Here is a 10,028-nt window from a genome sequence, read left to right as displayed (position 1 = left end):
GCATTTTCAGCAAGGCTTTCTCCTGCCTATTTCAGCAGTTGGATCCAGTGTTTTAGGCCTCCTCAGATCATAACTACCAAATAAAGAATAACAGAAGGGACAGGCAGGAACCAGACATTTTGGCTTTGGCTAGACACTGTTTCCCAATAGCCAGGTAGTTACCATTTTCACATAGCAGGTAGGTTGTCAAATCCCGTCTCGTGCTGTTTTGGAGTAGGGATATGGACCTGTAAATCCAACTTCCTAGTTGAAGGCTTTGGGATATAGCTAAAGCTGATCCACTTTATGTAGCTAATTAAAAATTGAGCCCCAGGAAAAAAAAAGGAACACAAAACAAGAGAATTTTACAACTGTGTGGTTAAGTCAGATAATTTCACTTAGGATGTAGTAGTTGATCTCAAATACTTCTCCAACACGTTGCTGTGGATCCTACGCGAAGGTGTATAACTGGGGTGTTGTCAGTTACTGAACAAGATTTCTAACTCTGAGCTAGAGACTCTGCTAACAGAGCACATGAGTAATTTCTGGATTGTCATGTTTCTATTTTGCAGATCAATCTCTTTAACACTTTTGATTGAATGAGTTGAATGGAGAAGTAGTTACAGGATTTCTAAACAAAGTTTAGCTCTAGCAAAATTCAAACAGGTCCTGGAATTAAAAGCCCACAAAGTAGATGAATGAACAGTACCTAGAAGGTATAAATGTAAAATACTTTCAGATACACTGCTTTCCCTTTCTGTATTTTTATCTTAAATGTCTGTTAACCATCTGTTTTCTAAAATGACCAAAGTGCTAGGACTGCTGATTAGCACATAATTGATGCAGAAAAAAAAAAAGGGGGGGAAAATAAAAAGCGCCTTTTCTAAAAAGGCAATTTTTGTGGTTTTTTTTTCAAGTTTTTTTAATCCTGGATATTATAAATAGTTTCTGTTCCAGGAAAGCGTGCTAGTTGCCTTAATATATTTTGTGTTGTGTTTTTGTCATACAATGCTATTTGAATACTTCAATAATAATATGTCGTATTTAGACTCATCAGCTCCTGATGGAAACACAAGTATGTATCAAATATATTATCTTATCTTTGTAATAATTTATTAACGCAACTCAGCATCTTTTGAATTCTGTGCTATCACTCGTGACAAGTAGTGAGCACAGAGCTCTGAATGCTGAGAGCAGGCTGATGTATTCTATGAGTTCTTGCGAATTTAGCTAACAGTTATTTCTAATGAGTAATTTTTTTTTATATAAATACTTAGAGGATAAAGAGTTCAAGCAGAATAATATTCACAGCTGTGCAGGCTAGTACAAGACCCACAGGGGAACTAATTTCCACTGATACTCCATCAGATTTATTTCACTCATAGGACCTTGTACTGGTTCTCAGAACTATCTTTATCCACACTACGTGGTTGATTGTACATCCCCTGCAACGTGTAGATCTTAAAAGTATTACTGTGTTTTAAGAAGAAAATAGGAAAAATAGGTTTGGGAGAGAGTGTTTCTTAAAAAATAAAATATTAAAAAATCCAGTGTTTTGAAGCTTATATTTGAAGCTTATACTTTGATATCTCAAACTAACTTTTTTCTTTCAGAATTTAGATGAATGTGCAAGATGATTAAAGACTGTGTGCAGTCAGTGCAGTTTATCTGCTATACACTTTTCATATACTTGTTTGACCTGGTTTTAGGATGCTAAAAGTATACTTTATGAACCTTTATGCTCCTTACTTAACCATTCTTCCTTTGTGTCAACTATCTATGTTTTTTTTTTTTAATTCCCATAAGGAAATGCACAATCAACACTTTGGCTCATTTCCTGTCATTCTCTTAAGCCAGTTCTCTTTCCATCTTTACATTTTTGTTTTATTTTATAAATTTTTCCATGGACTATGTTATACTTACTGACAAAGGGGAAGACTGAAAAAGTCCTGCCAAAGAGGAGAGAAAAGTTCCACCCAGGGAGTGGAAATGTGAAATGTCGAACTTAAATGAAAGGAAATTTGGTCCACTACACTCATCTGTACAAGGGGATTTTGACAGAAACACAGTTACTTCTTCAGAGTGAGAGGAATATTGTGGTGAGTAGGTACCAGACTCTGCCTGTATCATGACTATTTGGGGATGGGATAGATTAGTCCCTGATATGAATCTAGGCAGAGAACTTCAGTGACTGTCATCTGGGTTAACAGTACTGAAATGAATAGACTTGCCTAATACAAAGTTCTTTGGATCCTGCATACTTAAATAGTTTCACATATGTATTTATAACCAATATAACTCTACAGGGAACACAGTGTATACCCCAGTCTCATGTTTCTGCCTGACTTTATTATGTACTTTTACAAATTTGTTGAAAGTAGATGAGTCAATTTAATTACCTGCTTCAGTTCCTTGATGACTCTTTCAAATATAAAACATAATTGTCATTTGGTTAGAAATAAATTTACAGTATTTACCATCCATTTATGTTCTTAAAAATGACCGTGTAATTACAGAATTATTGCTTTTTTTTTTCCCCCTGCAAAACTGAGCAATCCCCAAGAACTTTTATCGCTTCAGACTTGTAGGTTATTTATTTGTCTTCAGATTGTACATTCTGGGATTGTTCTACTGGCTCTCTTGTGCTACATACGTACATACATATTGCTAACACAGGGTATTCTGTTATATGATACTAACAGATTGAAATTCACAGAGATGAGAGCTTCAACTTGCAGCGTTAGGCTGCTAAGATTAATAGGCTTCACATTTCTCTACATGCCCAGAATCATCATTTGTTAATTTCTGCATATTTCCAACTGTGTAAAGACATAAATAGATGTAGTGTCATAAATCATTATTTCAAAATCATGTAATTTCTATTTCTGATTGCCTAATTGTGTTCATCAGTTTGGATGAAGTTTTAGATCCATGCACCTAATTCAGCAAAGTATAGATACATCTAGCTTTAAGCAAATAATTGGAATGATTTTGTGTGTGATGCATATTATATTTTCTTTAATAATATGTGAGCATTCCTTGCTAAATTTTCAGTATTCTTGTGACTGTTCATTCTGTTAAAAAAAACAACGAACACTAATTATTTTCCATTTTCATCTCATGAAACACTGGTTTTGTAATAAAATATCTTTGGTAATGCTAAACTTTTTCATTAACAGTGCAAGTGGAACATGCACTTAAAAACAGAAGTCTCTAATCCAAAGGACTTTTTTCTAAATTTACCTTAGTCCATCTCTTCCTGTCTCACCAGTTTAGTTAGCTTGAACATAAATGACTGTTTTCTTCCAACAGTAGCATGCTCATAATGATTACAAACATAATATTTCTCTTTTCCTAGAGCTGTGATGTTTATCCTTCTGGGTATTTTACCACAGCATTTAAAAGACAACTAGGTTATTTGGCATTTTATAACTTCCGAAAATAAATTGCTGTTTGCTATCTTTCTCAGGGCTCCATCTGACAACATAAACGTACTTCAAAACAAATATGACTACATTTACAGTGTCAATAATATAATCATTTTTCCCATATATTAAAACTGTTAATTTTTTCCTGAAATGTGTTTAAATGAGCATTTTTTTTAATATTATATTGCCTTTGTGATACAGTGTTTTCTAAAATGTAATAGTCTCATTCCAAAGTTTGTTGTTTTTTTAATTTAACAAGCAGCTCAGAATGTATTATACTATGTCAAAATCTCATAGTACTTTCTCAAACAAAACTGTCCATGACTGAAATTATTATCTTCCTAAGACAGGACTGTTGGTATATAAAATACAGACATCAAGATTTTCTTTCTAATACTTAACAGATTCTAATATTTAGTTAATATGCCTTACATCAAACATAGCTTTTCAGACAGGTGATTACAGACTGATTTTCTGGAATCAGACTTGTGGCTGCCTTGCATCTCCAACAGATCAGGTCCAACTGGACTCCAGTGACTAATTTCAATGGGAGCTGTTCATAATGCTTTAGAAGCCTTGAGGTTTAATTGAGGAAACATTCCCAAATAAGAACATGTAGTTACATTTGGGCAGTATTTCAGTTTTCCTGAATTCTGAATTAAGTGCTTACATTTTATGCTACATTTGTTTTCCAGGTGTTTTAAAAAAAAAAAAAAAGAAAATCCAAAACTTCAAATCTAACTAGAATTCATACCAGTGTTCTGTCTTATTCATCTGGAATTTGAGGGGTTTTGCATCAATGATTCATTCAAAAACCAAATTATCATTCCATTTTCAAAAATATTTACAGTAAGAACTGTTGACTCTGCTAGCTTTGTCAGCTGAGTACATAAGGGTGGGAAAATGTAGTCTTTGTGTGTGTAAGCAAAACACGGGTTTTTGCTTATGCAATGACTTTATGCATATTTTGCTTGACTAGCCTGTTGGTTGAGATTTTAATTCACACAAATATATGAAAACTTAACTTGTGATGTTCAATCCATTCACTGATGTCCATTTTTCAGGAAATGATGATTCTTTCTGGGGAGAGAGGAATTATTTTGTTAAGAGCAATATAGGGATCATCTTGCTAGCATCAAGTTAAGATAAAGTAAAAGCCCAGCTGGTACAAAAAGTTCGCTGTCAGCTAGAAGTTCAATTTAATCCTACAGAGTATCAAGGTTGGATAGATCATATAATATTAACTATGGAGAAAGTCGTGGAGTTACTTGCTGTGATAAAAAATTTGTGTTGTTCCACAACGCAAAGCATTAGAATAGTATACAAGATACAAAAGTATCTGAGTACTTTATCAGTGCATTCCTGAGAATACTATGTCAGCAACTCTGTTACAGATTATAGGGGGAAAGAGAGAGTTATTTGCATGAGGAAGTAGTTGTTAATTCCTTTCTATCTGTATTCAGAGTATTTGCTAGGCACAAAGAAGGAACTTTTGACTCCGAGAGCTTTTGTCATTCATGACCTAGAAGTAGCGTGGACTCCTTTTGTATTAGACTGTAGCCACAGAAAAATATAGTGTTCATGGTAATTTTAATTCTTTTGCAGGGTGCCACAGACTGTGTGAATGTAAAGCTTATTTGACCGTTTTCCCCAATTCTCTCCATACTTTACCTAAGTAATTACCAGTCTTCTTTATTTGCAGGTCCATGCAACTTCTGTTATGTTCATATCTGCACTTTTTTTTGAGTTATTCAGTGGTTAGATCAGATTTTATTTAGAATTTTTTCCAACATCAAATATCGTGCTCTTTTATTTTATGTTCATTCCTATTTTGCTTCAGATGAGCTGTATTTCAAATTCTTATTTCTGAGTGCATGTATGTGTTTTAAACTGCAGATTAAGTAGCTACTGCTTCATATTTTATTTTGCTTAAATATTCATAAAATAGCTATACATACTTTCTTGGGGAAGGAGGTTACTGCTTAAATCTTAATTCACAAAGTTGATTAGCCTCTCAATAGTATGCATATAGTAAATTGCCCTTACTTTCGCTCTTTATATATGAAAAAATTTAAGTGGATCGGAAGATGCTTTTATGTAACATAGGAATGTCTTGACTAAAATATTTTCTACATGGTTTATAGTTGCACTGAATTCTGACAGCAGAGGAGTTATAAAAAAAAAAAATCTAAACTGGTATTTCTTTTGCGGTATTTTCATGTCAAACCGGACCAGGTCAATCATAAACCCAGGATTTGCAGAGTCACACATTTCAGGAATAGTAGATTAGCAATACAGGGATTAGCTAATGTTCACTAAAATATTCTGGTATGTTTAAAGCTGAGATCTTGACGTAGTTGTTATGAAACTGTTTCTGTTGATGACCCCAAGAGGCGTAGTCTTCCTTTTAACATTTACCATTTTCACAATTGCTTATTTTTGCCATCTGGATGATTATTTTACTATGCAAACGATTTTGTTCAGTAAATTCGAACCTTCCATTTCTTTGAGAAAGACTTTGTATTAACAAGCAGATCTTTAGTTGTTTTTCGTTTCTCTTTTTTGCAAAAGTGGAATGATGTAAACAAATTTCAGCTCAAGTGTTTTGAAAAAAACAATTGTACTATTCCTTTCTGTACGGATTAGTCACTTGCATACTATTGCTGCTTTCAGTGTTCTTTTCCAACACATATTTCATGTATTTGGTTTTGATGTCTAAAATTACAGGCTGAGAGTGTTTGCAGTTAAGTCAATATTTGAGCTATGCAACATAGGCATTTAGAGAAAGGCCAAGTCCTGTGCTTGTGTAACTGTTTCATTGCTGCAAAGTTTCATGAGATTCAGGAAAAATAAATTGTTTATATATGACTGTGGAGTGGAAGCAGAGCCATCTCACAGAATCTGCTGTAACATGAGTGTTCTACAACTGCATCTTGGTGAAGATGGCAAGAGAATGCTTTATAAGCTGTAATTTCTCGATAAGCTAATTTCTTGAATTTTGTGATTACATGGGACTCTGCTTTCACTAGGGGAGAGGAATAAACTTCCTGTTCTAGGTTTGCAGAAGACTGCCTGAAAAATGATCCACATGTAATTTTTTGCTCAAACACAAGAAGCTAGTTCAAAACAAACAAATTTTTATGACCTTTAGGCTAAATTCATGGTCAGGACGTCTTGATAATGTCTTTTAATTCTTGGGTTGGTAAAACTGTGGTTTTAAATCACACATTTGCCTCAAAAAATTATCCACACCTGAATTTACTGAACGACAACAGAACCTCAGAGGAGTATGCAAGAAAATCATCCATCAAAATAGCATCCTGATATCTGGCATCTGAGAAATTGCTTTATTCCATCATTGGACGCTCCCCTGAATTGTACACAAAAACTGTAGGATTTTTCTCAGAAATGTTACACCACTTTTTATATTGAATGAGTGATACAGTAGTTCAAATTTATGCTATAAGTAAATTCAGTGGAATAAAACAAGGAAAGAATGCTGTCATCTGTTTTCTAAAAGTAGGTTAATATCCTTGTATTTCCGCATAAAAGCGCAATGGTTTGTTATGATTCCTGGTTAATTTTCCACTTTTATAGCATTCTCTACATGACTTCTTTTTTATTTTTAAAACATAGTGTGTGTTTTTATACACTACTGGGTTAATTAATTTTTTACATTGCCAAGTAATAATCTTATAGTTTGTATCTATACTTCGTTAATTAACATTTGCTTTTCCTTCTTTTTAGACTATGAGTCTCCCCAAATAGCATTTTGACCCATAATCAGTGCACACAGCTTTAGACGCTTCAGTTTGTTATCACAGCTACTACTCTATTGAGATAGACTTTTTATCAATACTTTTAAAAACTGTATTTATAAGGCAAATACATTGTTTTGCCAATTACAGTATAGACTGGCACCGAGAATGGAAAATCACCAACACATAAAGAGCATAAGGAAACTATCTATAGGATTTCATTGTGGGAGAGGTTGGGGGTTTTATTCTTTTTTATAAAAGTTTTATAAAAGCTTGGATATGACCAGTCGCATCTGGTAATTGAGGTCCCAGCATGATTTATGCAGAAGTTGGTAAGTTTATGCTTGGCAGATGCTTGGTTCACAAGGCAGATAATTCTGAGTCTCACAGCTGAATTGTGCTACCATAGTTTTTCTCCTAACATATAATCTAATCTTACATGAGTAAAAAGCACCATCATCACACAATCCACTGTCTGTTACATCCCATGACATATCAGATAATTGCTGCCTTCTCTTTTCTGTGGCCTGAGACAGCTTTTGTGAGGCCTGAGAGAGGAATGAATTTAAGTGTGGTTTAGCATGGAATAGGATAAAAGTAAAGTAAGGGTTGAACTGGAGCCAACCATAACATAAAACCCTTAAAACATGGTTATAAAAGGCCAGCAGAGCAAGGACATACGCACAGATATAGAGTATTTTGTCCGTTCTTGTGGGTGTGACAAACTTTCAGGCCATACCCACCCATATTATATGGCAGCCCTGTATTTGTTTCTGGTTCAAAATGAAAATTAGAAACAACTGTTCTGCAGTGATAGCAATCATCCATTGCCAAGGAAGAAGGAAATTCATCATCTGCAGGATTCCTGAAATTGAGACAGGATGTTTTTATGCTCTAGTAAACTGCAAGTTATTGACCTTGACAGTATTCACTTACATTTTAGGGGAAGAATGATATGTTCCACTACAAGAATTATTGGTGAAATTTTATGGCCTGTGTTAGGCAAAGACCAAACCAGATGATCCTTGTGTCTTAAAATCTGCTTTTAAAATTTACAGCTGCTCAGAAACAAAACCTTGTCAGAAAATGATGAAGTGAAAGAGGAGGGCTGAAACACTGATCTAAAATGTTTTCCTTATAATAAAGCACCATTGTTTCCAGAATGGGCAAATCTGCTTGTTCTGGAATTATTATGTCCCCAGACTCATTTGTAGTCACAGCCTAACTGAAAATTTCGTAAACAAAAATATCAAGCTGTGAGTTCTCTACTACTTTCTCTTCTGTCAGTTGAAAAAAGTATTACCTACACCTCCACAGTGTACACCTCTCATGTCAAGCCATGTAGAGATTTATCTGCCCATGCAATGACTGTCTAAGCAGACAAAGAAACTGTCTTCTTACATGTGAGAAACTGGGCTCAGAATGACTGAGTCACTCAAAGTTGTGAAGTTTCTGTCAGAGCCAGGGAATGAATAGAATCAGGAGTGGATCTATCATGCTACTAATGCTAAGACTTTCCCTCCTATCTAGTTTCTGCTATCCTGTCTCGCATCATGGAGCACTTTACTGGAGGAAGAGAAGCAGAAAGGTCATAAGGAACTAGACTGACAAAGCCCTGGCACATAGTAAATCTTTCCTACTGTGATACTACGCAGGGCTCAAAGAGTGGGCGAACTCTGTGTGCAACGCCTGACAATAGGTGAAAAGAAGATGGGGAGAATGGATGAATGCAAAGCGAATATAATTTGCCATATAAAATAAAAGAGGGGAAGCAATTTCTGACTGTTTTCTTCACCAATGCAAAAGACTGAGAAGGGAAACACCATAGCCCAGAGGTATTAATTCTGTGTTCTGCTTTAGCTCTTAGCTGTATGCCACATCCTTTTTAGGATGAATTGTAAATTTCCAAGCTAATTCAACTTTAATTCTTAATTTTTCATTTACCATTTCAGTCTAGGCTTGGGACAGTTCCGCTGCATGTGAGTGTATGAAGTAAAAAATCTAAAAAACGAAACTTGGTCTTATTTTATTAGGTTTAAAATCTGAGCTGGTTTAGGTCATTTAAACTTTCTGTCATGTAATCACAGTCAAGTCAAGTCGGATCAGGATGAGGAGGGTGATGAGGCCTTCTACAGGCAGCTGAGAGCAGTCTCGCAATTACAGGGCCTGGTTGTCCTGGGGGATTTCAACTACCCTGATATTTGCTGGGAGGCCTACTCAGCCAGCCATCCTCAGTCCAGGAGGTTCCTCCAGTGCATTGATGATAACTTTCTGATGCAAATGGTGGAAGAGCCAACTAGGAGAGGAGCGCTGCTGGATCTTATCCTCACTAACAAGGAGGGTCTGGTTGAAGCAGTGAAGGTTGAGGGCAGCCTTGGTTGTAGTGACCATGAGATGGTAGAGTTCAGGATCTCATGTGGCAGGAACAGAATAGCTAGCAGAATCGCAACCCTGGACTTCAGTAGGGCTAACTTTGGCCTTTTCAAGCAATTGCTAGGGGAAATCCCATGGGACAGGGTACTAGAAGGTAAGGGGGCCCAAGATAGTTGGTTAGCATTCAAGGACTGCTTCTTCCGAGCTCAAGATCAGAGCATCCCAACAAGTAGGAAGTCAAGGAAGGGTACCAGGAGACCTGCATGGTTAAACAGGGAACTGCTGGGCAAACTCAAGTGGAAGAAGAGGGTGTACAGATCATGGAAGGAGGGGCTGGCCACTTGGGAGGAATATAAGTCTGTTGTCAGAGGATGTAGGGAGGCAACTAGGAAAGCTAAGGCCTCCTTGGAATTAAACCTTGCAAGAGAGGTCAAGGACAACAGAAAGGGCTTCTTCAAATACATTGCAGGTAAAGCCAACACTAGAGGCA

The sequence above is a fragment of the Nyctibius grandis genome, chromosome 5, assembly GCF_013368605.1.
Source record: "Nyctibius grandis isolate bNycGra1 chromosome 5, bNycGra1.pri, whole genome shotgun sequence".
Taxonomy (NCBI): domain Eukaryota; kingdom Metazoa; phylum Chordata; class Aves; order Nyctibiiformes; family Nyctibiidae; genus Nyctibius; species Nyctibius grandis.
Note: the sequence above shows the minus strand (reverse complement) of the source record.